Raw genomic sequence first — 17,946 nt, 5'->3', positions numbered from 1 at the left:
CACCTTGTGAGGAACTTGCTGTCCACTGTGGGCACAAGAACTAATGTCTCCAGTGTTAAAGGTTCTTACCAGAGCTGCCCGGTTATAGACCCAGCTCTGACCAAATGTGCTGCCTCAATGTGCTCCCAGACAAGTGGCAGAACTGTCTCCATCCTTTTCAGCATTTTGGTGACATGTTCAATCACATACTTATGCAAGGTGGGTTGTTGCTCCTCTTTTGCCTCCTTGGCCACATCGAGCAAACCCCAGAGATGTCTGCCATACAAGATTTTTAAGGGCAAGAACCCCGTGGATGTCTGGGGCACCTATCGCACATCAAACAATACATAGGGAAGCAAAAGATGCCAGGCCTTCCTGTCCTTGGATACAATTCTTTTGAGCATGTTCTATAATGTTTTGTTGAACCTTTACCCTTCTAGGGATGGTAAACCAATGTATGCAAGTGTTTAACATTTAGCAACTGGCAGAGTTCCTTCATGACCTTAGACGTAAAGGGAGTCAGTTGATATGTAAAATGTCCTTAGGTATCCCAACCAAAGAGAACATGCCCATCAGTTCTTTGGCTATGAATTTAGCCAACGTATGGCACAGAGGATCCGCCTCTTGATACCCGGTAGCGTAATCAATGATCAAGAACTACTAGAATATGCTGTATGAAAAAACAATTGTAATAATTAAACACCCTCCAGTAACTAATAAAATACCAAGGCTGCACAACTCACACTACATATCTTTTAGCTTGGCTTAAACTATCATTACAAATGTGGATTCAGTCCCCCCAATGGAATTAACCACAGTATGAGTGGTATCAGCGAGAAAGCCAAATAACCCACTATAAGAAGGGAGTGGCTTGGGTTGTTCCTGAGTTGTTCCTGCAAAAGACCTGAGTTTTCTCAAAGACACTTGGTTTTTTACAATTTGATCCATTTGTACATTTTGAATATCCCTTGTTTACTCAATATTGATATAGGCACTGATGTCAATATCCACAAATTTGTAATTTGTATTATCCTCTTTCATCAGGACAGCAGAAAAAAATACTTATGTAACTGAAAAAGTGTCATCCTGATTGTGGTGGCTGGCATACTATTTCATATTTTCTATCAAAAGCACCTCAGTAGTTGGGGAAATTTACAGCTGCTACAAAGCTAGATGCACAATGCAGCCAAATCTTTGACTTTCTGGCAGATAATGTGTGACTATAATTCATAACAAATGATTTGGTTGGTCACTTTACAATTAGAGAAATAGTTGATCTTCTAACAAAGAATTTCAAAAGCAAAGCATTTGGAATATTAAAATTATTGTGCAAAATCTAAAGAACAGCTGGCCTCACTTACTTAAAGAGAACCCTTTACTAGGATTTTAGACCTAAAACTGATGGCATGTATATAAAGGTGCTTTAATGCTGAATAAATATTACCTTTCTTCTACAAATCTGTTTTGTTTTTTACAGAAATTTATAGATGAAAATGTATGCCAATGAGTTGCAAGTATAGTGGGTGGGCATAGTTTATGCTGTGTTTGTACTCTGCGACTGTGTCTGTGTGAGCACTCTGCACAAAAACCTCTGTGTGTGTACTCTGCACCTCTTTCTGTGGGAGTACTCTGCAAAAAAGCCTCTGTGCATGCTGCACCTGTCTCTTCTCTATGGGTGCATTCTTCAAAAAATCTTCTATTTGTGTACTCTGCAAAAAAGCATTTGTTAGAGTACTCTGGAAAAAAAACCTCTGGGTGTGTACTCTGCACCCGTCTCTGTGAGAGTACTCTGCAAAAAAAGTCTTTGCTGGAGAACTCTGAAAACAGTCTCTGTGTATGTATTCTGTACCCATCTCTGTGGGAGTACTCTGCAAAAATGCCCCTGTCGGAGTACTCAGAAAGCAGGCTCTGTTTGTGTGTTCTCTGCACCTGCCTTTTTGGGAGTACTCTGCAAAAATGCCTTTGCGTGTACTCTATACCCATCTCTGTGGGAGTACTCTGCAAAAAAACCTCTGTGTGCATACTCTGCACCCATCTCTGTGAGAGTACTCTGCAAAAAACTTTTGTGGAAGTACTCTGAAAACAGGCTCTGTGTGTGTGCACTTTGCACTCATCTCTGTGAGAGTACTCTGCGAAAAAGCTTCTGTGTGTACTCTGCACTCTTCTCTGTGGGCCTACTCTACAAAAATGCCTCTGAGTGTGTACTCTGTACCCGTATCTGTGGAAATACTCTACAAAAACCCTCTGTGTATCTACTCTGCCCCATCTCTGGGGATGTACTCTGACAACAGACTATGTGTGAATACTCTCCACCTGTCTCTGTAGGTGTGTGCTGCAAAAAGACTATACTCTGCACCCATCTCTGTGGGAGTACTCTGTAAAAAAGCATATTTGTGTGTACTCTGCACTAGTCTCTGTGGGAGTATTCTGCAAAAAAGCCTCTGTGGAATTAGTCTGAAAACAAGCTCTGTGTGTGTACTATGCACCTGTCTCTGGTGGGTACTCTGAAAACAGTCTCTGTGTGAGTACTTTGCACTTGCGTCTGTGGGGGTACTCTGCAAAAAAGCCTCTGTGTCTACTCTGCACCTGCCTTTGTGGGAGCACTGTGCAAAAAGGCCTCTGTGGGATTATTCTGAAAACAGGCTCTGTGTGTACTCTGCACCCATCTCTGTGTGAGTACTCTGGTGATTATGTGGATCTCAATGCTGATGGCATAGCGAAGTCCACACCTGATTTTGTCAGCAGCGTGTTCATGCAGGGCAGGAATTGCCCACCTAGAAAAGTAGTGGCGACTGGGAACCATCTACTGTGGTTCCCATGACCCTAATGTATTGTTGCCCCTCTATAAATCATTTGTGTGAGGCCACATCTAGAATATGAGATCCAGTTTGGGGACCAAATTTTGAAAAGGATATTCAGAAGTTAGAGTCAGTTCAAAGGCGGCCAATGAGATTATTACATGGAATGAAAGACTTCTCATATGATGAGATGATGGAAAAGTTGGGCTTGTTTAGCTTAGAAAAAAAATGTCTCAGAGGAGATCTTATTTATATGTGAAAATATTTGTGTGGTCAATACAAAGGACTGGTGCACTACTTATTCCTTCCAAAGATCATACTAAGGACTAAGGGGCACTCATTGCAGATGGAAGAATGGCAATTCTGGCAGCTAAATAGGAAAGGGTTCTTCACAGTTGGCGTAGTCACAATATGGAATGCCCCACTACAAGAGGTAATAATTAGGATTGAGCCAATCTTTCAAGATTCGGTTCAATTTGCAGATCGTTTAGACGTTCGATGAACGGTTCAACGAATGTAGCCGACCCCCCCATTAAACTCAACGGGAGGCCAAACTAAACGCATACGCAACACCTTAAGGGGTGACGAAAAGCTTCCCAAATAGCTAAAATTAGGAGCAGACACCGTGAAAAGTGGCATCAATTGACAAACAGTAGAAATTTGGTAATGGCACAGCAGAATTGACCCATGTGCCATGCATGAGGTATCAGTGTCTGAGCCAGCATTTACAGCTTTGAATTGAAGTTTCAGTTAATATGTGGTGGCTAATGGTGTGGTGTAAGCCTTTCTTTCTGGGAGCCAAGACACCTCAAGCAACAGCTCATTTTTTTTAGTTTCCTAGGCAAACTGAGGTGGCACAAACATAGTTTCATAGACTACTATTAGTAGAAAAATGTAAGGATAGTAACACAGGTAGGTGATTGATGATTTGACCCACAGTAGAAGATTTTACAATGGCACAGCAGTCAGCAATAGGCCATGCATGTGGTATCAAAGTCTGGGCCAACATTTAGAGCTTTGAATTTAAGTTTAAATTAAGACGAAGTGCCTAAGGGAGCGGTGTAAGCCTTTTTGTCTAGCAGCCTTGATGCCTTAAGCAACACCTCCAATTTTTTTCCAGCCACACTCAGATGGCACAAATATAAGTTTCATACAGTACTACTAGTAGGAAAATGTAAGGAAAGTAAGGCTGTGTTCACACACAGCGTTTTTTTAGCGGTTTTTACCGCAGTTTTCACTATAAACCCGCTATAAAACCGCTAAAAATAAGGTGCACAGTCATTTCTATGCATTTTGCACTTTTTGTGCACATTGATGCGTTTTTTACCGCGAAAAAAACGCATCGCGGTAAAAACCGCAGCATGCACATTAATTTTGCGTTTTTTCCCGCGGTTTAGGCTTCTCCCATGCTTTTAGAAACCGCTGCGGTAAAAAACGCATCAAAAACGCATCAAAACCGCGCAAAAAACGCACAAAAACCGCCGCGGAAAAATAGGTGCGGTTTCTGGGAAGGGATTCAGGTGTTTGTGCAGAAATTTTCTGCAACGTGTGCACATACCCTAACACAGATAGTTGACTGAGGTGAGTTCAGGCCTGCCTGTCTGGGAGCCCTAATTAGGCAACCCACCAGATGGGTTTGAGTCGCCACATTTAAAAAAAAAAATGTAACGCACCACTAAAGTGGCATCAATTTCCACAGGTTAGAAACAGTATAATAGGCCTCTTACACACCTTCCACCACAGGCAACCCACAAGATGGAGACACAACTTGGAATCTCCACATTTCAAACAATATATGTTACATACACAAAATTGGCATCAATTTACACAGAGTAGAAAAAGTAACATAGGCCTCTGACACACCTTTCACCACAAGCAACCCACCAGACGGAGACCAAACTCCGGCTGCCCCCTAAAAGTGTAGACCGCCAAACTTTCATCAGAATGAACAAGTCATGGATCTCAGACTGGGCAGACTAGGCGATGGTGTAGTTTTTACTGTCATGCATTGATCTCGCGTTATTGTAACATCTTTGTTCTGTTAGGAACGGCGGAACACACTAAATAAAAATATAAATAAAGTGCGTTCGCCACTCGGGGTCCACCGTGCAGTAGGTGAAATAACCGCTGCTAAGTGGTGGCAGGAGCAATATGGCCGAATTGCACACAGGGTTAAACTCCACCCAGATGCGCAGAGCAATCTCAGTTAAACTCACGGAGATGCCAAAAGTACACAAGTAACTGAGCTTGTGTGCGTATATTCATACTTGCTGCTGTGTGTATGAGGACGGATGCATGATTCTGGTGACTGACTCATTTGAAGCCCCTTCCCTCTGATATTACGCATGTGAATAGGGACTGAGTTAGTTTCAGTGCCAGCGCTTCTCTGCTTCAACTTGCACAGCTGCTAGCGTCCGACGTGGCGCTTGCGCCTTGCCTTTGTCATTTGGCGGCAGTGTCCACGCCGCGCTGCAGTAGCAGCCTCCTTTGCATTCGCAGTTGCAATGCCATGCACACGGTGGGTCTAGACGGACGTAGTGCCGCCGTCTTGGGCTTCTCCTGTGACCATATACCGTGTGTGCGTTTTTTACTGAGTGCTTTGACTACAACAAGCTCAGTTACTTGTGTACTTTTGGCATCTCCGTGAGTTTAACTGAGATTGCTCTGCGCATCTGGGTGGAGTTTAACCCTGTGTGCAATTCGGCCATATTGCTCCTGCCACCACTTAGCAGCGGTTATTTCACGTACTGCACGGTGGACCCCGAGTGGCGAACGCACTTTATTTATATTTTTATTTAGTGTGTTCCGCCGTTACTAACAGACCAAAGATGTTACAATAACACGAGATCAATGCATGACAGTAAAAACTACACCATCGCCTAGTCTGCCCAGTCTGAGATCCATGACTTGTTCATTCTGATGAAAGTTTGGCGGTCTACGCTTTTAGTGGACAGCCGGATGCACTTATACATCAGGACACCAAGAGCAGCACTGAAGACATGTTCTGAGAGAACGCTGGTTGCCGAGCATGACAAAACCTCCAAGGCATGACAGGCGAGCTCAGACCACTCTTCCATTTTTGAAGACCAAAATGCAAAAGGATCCAAACCCCCCGATGGCATTGATATTAAGCTCCCGATACTCCTGCACCATCCTCACCAGTCATTCATAATGTGTCAGACTTGTACTCAGTTCTGCTAGTGCATGGGCTGGTCTAAAACATGTGTGAAATGACTGCTGCTGCTAATGTTTTTGCGATGACATCATGATCGCTTTTAATTCCAATTTTTTAGAGGCAGAATGAACAAAAACCAGCAATCCAGGATTTTTTTTCTTTTATGTTGTTCCATGTGTGGTAAAATTTATAAAGCAGTTTTATTCTTTTGGTCAGTTCGATTACAGCAATACCACACAGTAGTTTTTTATGTGTTGCGACTTTTGCACAATAAAAACTATTTTATAAAAAAATCATCATTTTTGCATCACAGTATTCTGAGAGCTATTGTTTTTTTATTTTTCCGCTGTTGGAGCTGTATGGCAGTTTTTTGTTTTGCTGGATAAGATGACGCTTTCAGAGATACCTTTTTTATTTACATTCAGCCTTTTGATAGCTTTTTATTTCACCTTTTGTTCAGTGGTATGATGAAAAACTTAGCTTTTTGACTCATTTTTTTATTACGATGTTCACTGAACTAACTAGTGTGACAGTTTTATAGCTTGAGTCGTTCAGGAAGCTGACTTACCAAATATCTAAACTTTGTTTATTATTTTTTTATTTTACATAAAATATGTATTTCTGGTTATAATATACAGTACATCTAATTTTTTTGTGATTTTTTTTTAAAATATAGTTTTACAATTTTTCTTAACTGTCCCTTTATGAGGTAATAGGAAAAAAACACCGTGTGCACAACTGTGGTGGTGCCGAGGTAGGTTCCCAAACCATATATAGTATAATGAAAACCTGGCACTCAACTTAAATGCTTAAATGGAACAGTTTATTTGTAGTACCAAACAAAACGTTTCGGTCAGTGCAGACCTTCATCAGTTACTACAAGGTGAAGAAAAAAATAGAACAAAATAAAGCAAATGAACAAACGAACAAACAAAGTGTAACCATAAATAAAGTATATACAAAAATACATTAATAAATAGATTCTGGTCATACTAATATAAATGGAACATCCAACTCAGTTAGGAACCAAAAATATATTCAGTGGTCAGATTAGAAGGAATAGCTGAAGATTAGAACATACAGCGCTCAAAGATTGTCTGTACTTAGATTGGAGGGCTCTTTTTGTATGTCCCTGTAAAGCCTTAAGGAAGATGTGTGATAGTGTTAAATGAATCTATATTCAGTAGTAAATAAGGTAACACTGCAGCCTGATACACACCAAATGTCAGTGTGCTGCTGGAGCGCAGTTAAGTCTGTAGGGCAAATATAGTGTAGACTGCCGTTAGCTGGCGGTAAAGTGTTAAGTGCTGCCAGTAGTAAAATGTCATAGTGTAGTAGTAAATTAAGTTTTACCTTATTTGTCTGGCAGGGAAAGCGCAAGCCTGGTCCTCCTGGACGCTGTGTTCCACAGCTTGTCAGAGAGGACAGCGTTGTGCTGAGATAAGAGAAGAAGAGGCGGGACAAAGCCCTTGACAGGCACGGAGGTTGGGCCAATGGGCGAGAGCTAGGTGGTGACAGAATGGCCATGTGCTTCACCTCTCTGAAGAATGCATATCTGTTATGAATGAGTCACCGAGGAGGAAAAAACAAAAAGCAAGCTAAGCCCAGAAAACCGGAGAGGTTGGTAACTAGCAGATTGCAGGACCCTGATCCTATCCAGAACAACTAGCAATAGCCGTGGAGCGTGCCTACGGTGGTCCTAGACGCCTCGTCATGGCCAGAGAACTAAATAAGCCTAAAGAAAGAAAGGGAAAATCTAAACTGCCCCAGAGCAGACCCCAAAGCAATAGACAGCCCCCAACATGTATTGTCGGTGAAACAAGATGAAAACACAGACACAGGTAGAAAGATAGGCTGAGCAAATGATGGGGCCCTCGCTAACTAGAAAGGACAGGAAAGAAAAGCTGCTGTCTGCAATCACGCAAAAAACCCTGCCAAAAAAATGTCCAACACATCTGATAGAAAAAGGCCCTGAAGTCGCTAGACTTCAAATCACTATATCAGCACTCAGGTATATTCTGAAGACAGAGCAAAAGAGATCAACTGATCAGAGACAAAATGGGGATTCAGCCCAGTCCCAGCCAGGGCTGGCTGAACACAAAAACTAAGTAAACCAGACAAAAACTCATATGAACAATAGCAGAGAAAACTTAGCTTTAGGAAGGCAGGAACCAAACTGGAAACCAGGAGCCACAGTCAGGAAAAATCACCAGCAAGAAACTAGGGAGTCGGCTGCCTGAAATCCAATCAGAAACTCCTGATGTCCAATCGCAGTCCTCTTCCTCAGGTGGCCGGTCTCTGCCATTTAGATCAGCTTCATTACCTCCCTTCACCAACAGAGGGAGTCCAGATAGAGAACTCACTACTCCTCTGTCAGCACAGCCAGCTCCATAACCCTCACCAGAAGCCAGAGGCAAACCTGAAAATGAGCTCACAACACATATCACTGCAGTGTGAGGGCAATAAAATGAGACAGAGGGGATATGTGTGTGGTATTTCTTAGGGGTCTGGTAAGAGTTTAACCCTATGGTGGATTGTATGGACTGTATGCATATAGGAGTAAAATAAGAAAGTAAGACAAATAATTAGATGATAAGAAAATAGGAAAATAAGAAAAAAAGAAAAAAGGAAAATACATCTGATAAGGATGCACGAGATGGACATGAATCACAGATTGTAGTAGTGGGATTTTCCAGGAAGACACACAAGTAGGATGGGTGCAGTCCGAAAAGAGCCATAGGTGCGGATCATATCAATATATGTGACTCTAGGGAAAAAGAAACAATAATTAGTCATCATACATAAAAATTCAATCATCATCATTATCCTGTAAAAAAGGGGGCTGCAGACTTATTCTTATACAAAGGATAAAAGGTCATAATCACGATTTAAACCTTTTGGTTCAAGTGTCTCCAGGGTGTGAATCCAAAACGCCTCACGGCGCTTGAGAATAGTGATTCTGTTACCACCTCGTCTAGGTTGCGGGACTTGTTCGATGACCTGAAATTGTAACTGTGAAATATTATGGCCAAAGGTGATAAAATGAGCAGGGATAGGAAGCAAGAGATTTTTACACCGTATGGTGGATTTATGTTTGGATATCCGATCACGAATGGCCTGATTAGTCTCACCAACATATAGTCGTCCACATGGGCACTTAATGAGATATATGACAAATGAAGTGTCACACGTGAAGAATCCACTTACTGGAAAGCTTTTGCCAGTGAAAGGGTGGTGAAATTTGTTGCCTTTTAGTACATTACTACACTGCATACATTGGAGACAGGGAAAATTTCCATTCTTAGGTTTTTGTAGAAAGCGTTGGGACTTGTAGAGGGTAGTGCCTATATCTGCTTTGACTACATTATCCCTAATATTTGGTGCTCTCCGAAAGCATGGTAAAAATGGGTGCTGGAATGCAGGAATATCGGGATGGGCGGTGGAGAGAAGATGTCAGTTTTTCCTGATTGATTTGTGGAGGATATAGGAAAAAGGATGAAAAGAGTGAACAAACGGGATCCTGTTGATGGATCTATTCTGTGGAGATGTTCTTACAGACCTAGCTTCCTGAAGTATCGTGGGAGGGTAACCCCTTTCTACAAATTTTGTGGACTTCTCATTGAGACGTTCAGTACGTATGATGTTGTCTGAAACAATTCTAGAAACCCTATGGAACTGCGACCTCGGAATGGCATTTTTTGTAGAGGGAGGGTGTAAACTCTGATAGTGTAACAAACTGTTGCGGTCAGTAGGTTTGGTATAAAGATCAGAAGAAAATATACCGTTAGAATCCTTAATAATCATGGTGTCCAAAAAGTTCATCTTATGTGGGTCTTGAGATATGGTGAATGTAATACCCGGCCAAGAGGAGTTGAGTATATTGAAAAATGAATGAAGGGACTCCAACGTGCCCCCCCATATGCAAAAGACATCATCAATATAACGTCTCCACAGAAGGACATGAGAGATGAATAGGTCGTTTTTATAGATGGTACTTTCCTCGAAGTCTGCCATATAGCAATTTGCATACGGGGGTGCTACGTTAGACCACTAAGAAATACCACACACATATCCCCTCTGTGTCATTTTATTGCCCTCACACTGCAGTGAAATGCATTCTTCAGAGAGGTTAAGCACATAGCCATTCTCTTCCTGTGATGTCACCACCTAGCTCTCGCCCATTGGCCCAACCTCCGTGCCTGTCAAGGGCTTTGTCCCGCGTCTTCTTCTCTTATCTCAGCACAACACTGTCCTCTCTGAAAAGCTGTGGAACACAGCGTCCAGGAGGACCAGGCTTGCGCTTTCCCTGCCAGACAGATAAGGTAAAACTTAATTTACTACTACACTATGACATTTTTACTACTGGCAGCACTTAACACTTTACCGCCAACTAACGGCAGTCTATATTATATTTGCCCTACAGACTTAACTGCGCTCCAGCAGCACACTGACATTTGGTATGTATCAGGCTGCAGTGTTACCTTATTTACTACTGAATATAGATTCATTTAACACTATCACACATCTTCCTTAAGGCTTTACAGGGACATACAAAAAGCGCCCTCCAATCTAAATACAGACAATCTTTGAGCACGATACTTGGGAGATGTTCCAGCAACTTCGACCAAAGGATGGTTAAAATCAAAAGACTTTATTCCAAAAAAATGATTAAAAACAGAATAGATGCATAAAAAACATATGGTTCACCAATGTGACAGACGCTTACGCGTTTCGGACTAGAGGGTCCTTACTCATAGCTTAACATCTTACAAATAAGCATATACCTATATACACTTGCTGGCTGAAGTAAAGTGGGAGGGAAACAAAATGGGCGGAGGTCCACAATAGCAGGAAGGGAGGATTTTCTCCACAAAAAAAAAAAAAGGCATAGTATCTGAACATGGAGGAAATCACCACATCATCTTAATCATATATATATATAAAAGATCAGATTTTAAATTCATGCCTGCGGGATATCGTGTTTTTAACTTAAAAATCCACATTGCTTCTTTGCGCTGCAATTCCTTTTTTCTATCACCTCCTCTCTTGGGGTTTGGGACAGTTTCTATTATATTAACCCTACAAGTACTGACATCTCCTCCATGTACAGAAATAAAATGCTGAGAGGCTCCCGAGGGACTCCTTGTAGTTTTATTACATGAATCATAAAGATGTTCAGAAATCCTTTTGCGAAGAGGACGTGTGGTGTTACCCACATATTGAATACAGCATGTTTCACATGTTATTAAATAAATAACATATGTGGAACTACAGTTGGCAAACATATTTATGACATATTCATTTTTTGTAACTGTGGATTTAAATGTAGACGTATTATACATGTATTTACATAAACCGCATGATCTTATTCCACAACGATAGCTACCAGAGACAGATAACCAGCTTGAATTATTTTCTGATGAAAAATGCAAAGTGTGATCACTGGGGGACAAAATATTCGCAATTGTAGTTCCTTTTTTAGGAATAAAATTGCAGCCTTTATCCAATATAGTTCTCAAAGTTGGATCCACCCGTAAAATAGGTAGATTTGATTTAATAATTTCCGTTATTTGATTAAATTGATCACTATATTTAGTAATAAAAACTGGTTTCTCCTCAAAATTACTAAATTTTGATTTTATTTCCAAATAATCATCTCTTGTTTTTCTTTCTGCTACAATTTTACCCCTATTAATTTGATGCTTGCGATAACCTCTAGTCTTTAATCGTTCATCAATTACTTCACATTCCTGTCTGTAAAATGAATCAGTTGTGCAGCACCTCTTGGCACGCACAAATTCACCTACTGGGAGATTATTAATGACGTGTTTGGGATGGTTGCTGCTAGCATGCAGCAAAGAATTACCTGATTGCGGTTTTCTATATAAACATACTTCAACCCTAAAATCTGCTTCATTTCCAATCAACATCATGTCAAGAAAAGCAATTTGTTCTTTATTCATATGATATGTAAATTTTAGATTATGATTATTAGTATTAAGGAATTTTATGAATTCTTTTATATTATCTGGATCACCCTTCCATATTATCAGATCATCAATGAATCTTCCAAAAAATTCTATATGATCCATAAAAATATTTTCCTGACCATAAATTTTTTCTTCCTCCCACCAAGTAACAAATATATTTGCAAGCGATGGGGAAAATTTCGCCCCCATCGCACATCCTTGTAATTGAAGGAACAAATTGCTTTTCCTTTTAAACATAAAGTAGTTGTTTTTTAACAAAAATTCAGTTACAGATAAAATAAATTGCTGCAATTCCACACTGTATTTAGTATATTTAAGCAACTGATCCTGAAGTGCACGAATAGCTAGATGATGAGGTATAGATGAATACAGTGTAGCAATATCTGCAGTAACCCATGTGTAATTACTATTCCACTTAATGTTCTTCATTACACGTAACACATGTTTGCTGTCCTTGATATAGCTAGGTGATCTCAATACTAGAGGTTGAAGTCGTGCATCCAACCAATCCCCCAAATTCTCCAATAATGACCCTATTCCAGATACAATAGGCCGCATAGGTGGGGGAAATACCCCCTTATGAACCTTGGGCAAGGCATGAAAAAGAGGAATTTTGGGGAAAGGTGGATTCATAAATTCCAATTGCTGACTAGTAAGAAAACCCATCAAATGTCCTTCTTCCAAAATTTTCATTAAAAGAACTCTTATTTCCTCTGTAGGATCCTTCAATAACGGCTTGTACACAACACTGTCTTGAAGCAACTTATGCACTTCTTGTTCATAAAGACCAGTGTCCAGTATAGTAGTAGATCCACCTTTATCTGAATTTTTTATAACAATGTTAGAATTTTTCTTCAATTCCTCCAATGCATTTTTTTGTTTTTTTGTTACATTTTTTTTATTGTTCTGATTTTTATTTTCCAATGCCAATTTAGTAAGTTCACTTTCCACCACTATTTGAAATTCCTCCATCACTGTGCTACGTGACTGCACTGGGTAATAAGTAGGATTGGGAGAAAGGACTGGGTTTTGTCCCAAATAAACAGTTTAATCTTTTTGACACAATTCTGGACATGAATAAATTTATCAGAGGTTTAACAATAAAGAAACATTTTTTTGATGAACAAGACTCTATTCATACTGTCCAAGATGAGATTCCACCTGTGAATGAATATTCAGAAAAATCTTTTTCAGACCAGATTATTTTAAAAAATTTGTATGAAATGTCAGAAGAAGAAAAAAATTTTTTGGACATAAATGACCGTCTGTTTGGAAACAGGGTTCCCAATCCTACTTATTACCCAGATGCACGACTTCAACCTCTAGTATTGAGATCACCTAGCTATATCAAGGACAGCAAACATGTGTTACGTGTAATGAAGAACTTTAAGTGGAATAGTAATTATACATGGGTTACTGCAGATATTGCTACACTGTATTCATCTATACCTCATCATCTAGCTATTCGTGCACTTCAGGATCAGTTGCTTAAATATACTAAATACAGTGTGGAATTGCAGCAATTTATTTTATCTGTAACTGAATTTTTGTTAAAAAACAACTACTTTATGTTTAAAAGGAAAAGCAATTTGTTCCTTCAATTACAAGGATGTGCGATGGGGGCGAAATTTTCCCCATCGCTTGCAAATATATTTGTTACTTGGTGGGAGGAAGAAAAAATTTATGGTCAGGAAAATATTTTTATGGATCATATAGAATTTTTTGGAAGATTCATTGATGATCTGATAATAATATGGAAGGGTGATCCAGATAATATAAAAGAATTCATAAAATTCCTTAATACTAATAATCATAATCTAAAATTTACATATCATATGAATAAAGAACAAATTGCTTTTCTTGACATGATGTTGATTGGAAATGAAGCAGATTTTAGGGTTGAAGTATGTTTATATAGAAAACCGCAATCAGGTAATTCTTTGCTGCATGCTAGCAGCAACCATCCCAAACATGTCATTAATAATCTCCCAGTAGGTGAATTTGTGCGTGCCAAGAGGTGCTGCACAACTGATTCATTTTACAGACAGGAATGTGAAGTAATTGATGAACGATTAAAGACTAGAGGTTATCGCAAGCATCAAATTAATAGGGGTAAAATTGTAGCAGAAAGAAAAACAAGAGATGATTATTTGGAAATAAAATCAAAATTTAGTAATTTTGAGGAGAAACCAGTTTTTATTACTAAATATAGTGATCAATTTAATCAAATAACGGAAATTATTAAATCAAATCTACCTATTTTACGGGTGGATCCAACTTTGAGAACTATATTGGATAAAGGCTGCAATTTTATTCCTAAAAAAGGAACTACAATTGCGAATATTTTGTCCCCCAGTGATCACACTTTGCATTTTTCATCAGAAAATAATTCAAGCTGGTTATCTGTCTCTGGTAGCTATCGTTGTGGAATAAGATCATGCGGTTTATGTAAATACATGTATAATACGTCTACATTTAAATCCACAGTTACAAAAAATGAATATGTCATAAATATGTTTGCCAACTGTAGTTCCACATATGTTATTTATTTAATAACATGTGAAACATGCTGTATTCAATATGTGGGTAACACCACACGTCCTCTTCGCAAAAGGATTTCTGAACATCTTTATGATTCATGTAATAAAACTACAAGGAGTCCCTCGGGAGCCTCTCAGCATTTTATTTCTGTACATGGAGGAGATGTCAGTACTTGTAGGGTTAATATAATAGAAACTGTCCCAAACCCCAAGAGGGGAGGTGATAGAAAAAAGGAATTGCAGCGCAAAGAAGCAATGTGGATTTTTAAGTTAAAAACACGATATCCCGCAGGCATGAATTTAAAATCTGATCTTTTATATATATATGATTAAGATGATGTGGTGATTTCCTCCATGTTCAGATACTATGCCTTTTTTTTTTTTTTTTTTTTTTGTGGAGAAAATCCTCCCTTCCTGCTATTGTGGACCTCCGCCCATTTTGTTTCCCTCCCACTTTACTTCAGCCAGCAAGTGTATATAGGTATATGCTTATTTGTAAGATGTTAAGCTATGAGTAAGGACCCTCTAGTCCGAAACGCGTAAGCGTCTGTCACATTGGTGAACCATATGTTTTTTATGCATCTATTCTGTTTTTAATCATTTTTTTGGAATAAAGTCTTTTGATTTTAACCATCCTTTGGTCGAAGTTGCTGGAACATCTCCCAAGTATTGTGCCTACAAGATTTTCCGGAAGCCAAGTTCCCTGCACCGCCCAGGATTGATTGCATTCCTCCAGACTTCGCATTTGCTACGGTTTGGTGAGCTGACAAAAAACTTTTTCCTTTGTGAATCTTTGAGCACGGTATGTTCTAATCTTCAGCTATTCCTTCTAATCTGACCACTGCATATATTTTTGGTCCCTGAGTTGGATGTTCCATTTATATTATTAAAGAATGGAATCTCCAGCGCTGGACTTCAGTTAAAAATACATCATTTATTGTAAATTCTTAAAATAGAACAGAAAAAAGTATGGATAAGGACATACAGGCAGATGGGGTCTCTGGTGGTCTCCAACCAACGCGTTTCGACCTAGAGGGTCTTACTCATGGTTCCATGAGTAAGACCCTCTAGGTCGAAACGCGTTGGTTGGAGACCACCAGAGACCCCATCTGCCTGTATGTCCTTATCCATACTTTTTTCTGTTCTATTTTAAGAATTTACAATAAATGATGTATTTTTAACTGAAGTCCAGCGCTGGAGATTCCATTCTTTATTTTGCTTCAGTCAACACCCCTGATCAAGGTGACTCCGTGCGCAGGAGGATTATGGATCGCAACCGAGACTGGTGAGCTGACCTCCCTTCATTTTCCCTATCCTTCTATAATTATTTTAATTTTATTTATATTATTATGACCAGAATCTATTTATTAATGTATTTTTGTATATACTTTATTTATGGTTACACTTTGTTTGTTCGTTTGTTCATTTGTTTTATTTTGTTCTATTTTTTTCTTCACTTTGTAGTAACTGATGAAGGTCTGCACTGACTGAAACGTTTTGTTTGGTACTACAAATAAACTGTTCCATTTAAGCATTTAAGTTGAGTGCCAGGTTTTCATTATACTATCCTTTATGAGGTAATAACTCTGGAACAATTCAATGGATCCCACTGATTCTGAGATTGTTTTCTCGTGACATAATGTACTTCATGACAGTGGTACAATTTCTTAGATATGACTTGACTTGAAAAAAACAGAAATTTGGCGAAAAATTTTGAAAATGTCGCAATTTTCCAACTTTGAATTTTCATGCGCTTAAAACACAGAGATAGGCCACATAAAATACTTAATAAGTAACATTTCCCACATCTACTTTACATCAGCACGATTTTGGAACCATTTTTTTTTTGTTAGGAAGTTATAAGGGTTAAAAGTTGAACAGTGATTTCTCATTTTTACAGCACCATTTTTTTAGGGACCACATCACATTGGAAGTCACTTTGAGGGGTCTATATGATAGAAGATACCCAAAAGTAATACCATTCTAAAAACTGCACCCCTGAAGGTCGGGTGCTCAAAACCACATTCAAGAAGTTTATTAACCCTTCATGTGCTTCACAGGAATTTTTGGAATGTTTAGATAAAATGAATATTTAACTTTTTTTAACAAAAAAAATTTACATCATATCCAATTTTTTTATTTTTTTCCAAAGGTAACAGGAGAAATTGGACCCCAAATATTGTTGTGCAACTTTCCTTGAGTACGCTGATATGTGGGAGAAAACCACTGCTTGGGTGATGGCAGAGCTCAGGAAGGAAGGAGCGCCGTTTGACTTTTTTAACGCAAAATTGGATGGAATTGAGATCGGACACCATGTTACGTTTGGAGAGCCCAGATGTGCCTAAACAGTGGAAACCCCCCAGAAGTGGCACCATTTTGGAAACTAGACCCCCTAAGAAACTTATCTAGATGTGTGGTGAGCACTTTGAATCCTCAAATGCTTCACAAAGGTTTGTAACATAGAGCCGTGAAAATAAAAAATCATATTTTTTTCCACAAAAATGATATTTTCGCCTTCAATTTTTTTTCCCAAGGGTAACAGGAGAAATTGGACCGCAAATGTTATTGTGCAATTTCTCCTGAGTATGCTGAAAGCCAATATGTAGGGGTAAACCACTGTTTGGGGGCATATCAGAGCTTGGAAGGGAAGGAGCGCTGTTTGACTTTTTCAACACAAAATTGGCTGGAATTGAGATCGGACGCCATGTTGCGTTCGGAGAGCCCCTGATGTGCCTAAACAGTGGAGTGGAAAAATACCAGAAGTGACCCCATTTTGGATACTAGACCCCCCAAAGAGCTTATCTAAATGTGTAGTGAGCACTTTGAACCCCCAAATGCTTCACAGAATTGTAGAACCGTGAAAACCGTGAAGCATTACTACCACTAATATCCCACATCATCCCATCAGCCAGAGCCACTGGACTACTACCACTAATATCCCACATCATCCCATCAGAGCCATCGGACTACTACCCCTAATATCCCACATCATATTAGGGGTAGTAGTCTGGTGGCTCTGGCTGACGGGATGATGTGGGTTATTAGGGGTAGTAGTCCGGTGGCTTTGATGGAATGATGTGGGATATTAGGGGTAGTAGTCCGGTGACTCTGATGGAATGATGTGGGATATTAGTGGTAGTAGTCCCGCGGCTATGACGGGATGATGTGAGATATTAGTAGTAGTTGTCCAGTGGCTCTGGCTGATGGGATGATGTGGGATATTAGGGGTAGTAGTCCGGTGGCTTTGACAGAATGATGTGGGATATTAGGGGTAGTAGTCCAATGGCTCTGATGGGATGATGTGGGATATTAGTGGTAGTAGTCCAGTGGCTCTGGCTGATGGGATGATGTGGGATATTAGTGGTAGTAGTCCAGTGGCTCTGGCTGACGGGATGATGTGGGATATTATAGTGAGTGTGGCTATGCGAAGTGGGCTGGGCTCTACACTCAGCTATATATATATA

At 39.6% G+C, this 17,946-nt stretch overlaps 1 long non-coding RNA gene across 4 annotated transcripts in view; it reads left to right on the top strand.

Moving 5' to 3' along the window:
* The window catches only part of LOC141084527 (uncharacterized), a 246,810-nt gene extending 229,460 nt beyond the window's left edge, over nucleotides 1-17,350 (top strand). For 2 of the 4 annotated variants that reach the window (XR_012231023.1, XR_012231027.1), the window contains exon 4: nucleotides 16,635-17,003. This is a non-coding gene — a long non-coding RNA (uncharacterized lncRNA). Of the gene's footprint in view, nucleotides 1-16,634 lie in introns of all 4 variants that reach the window. The other 2 variants (XR_012231024.1, XR_012231026.1) reach the window with 2 other exon arrangements.
* The last annotated feature ends 596 nt before the right edge of the window (nucleotides 17,351-17,946 follow it).

Source organism: Dendrobates tinctorius, unplaced genomic scaffold, assembly GCF_039654945.1.
Source record: "Dendrobates tinctorius isolate UK_male_01 unplaced genomic scaffold, ASM3965494v1 ptg000005l, whole genome shotgun sequence".
In the NCBI taxonomy this organism is placed as follows: Eukaryota; Metazoa; Chordata; class Amphibia; order Anura; family Dendrobatidae; genus Dendrobates; species Dendrobates tinctorius.
This window is presented reverse-complemented; position numbering and strand designations above follow the sequence as displayed.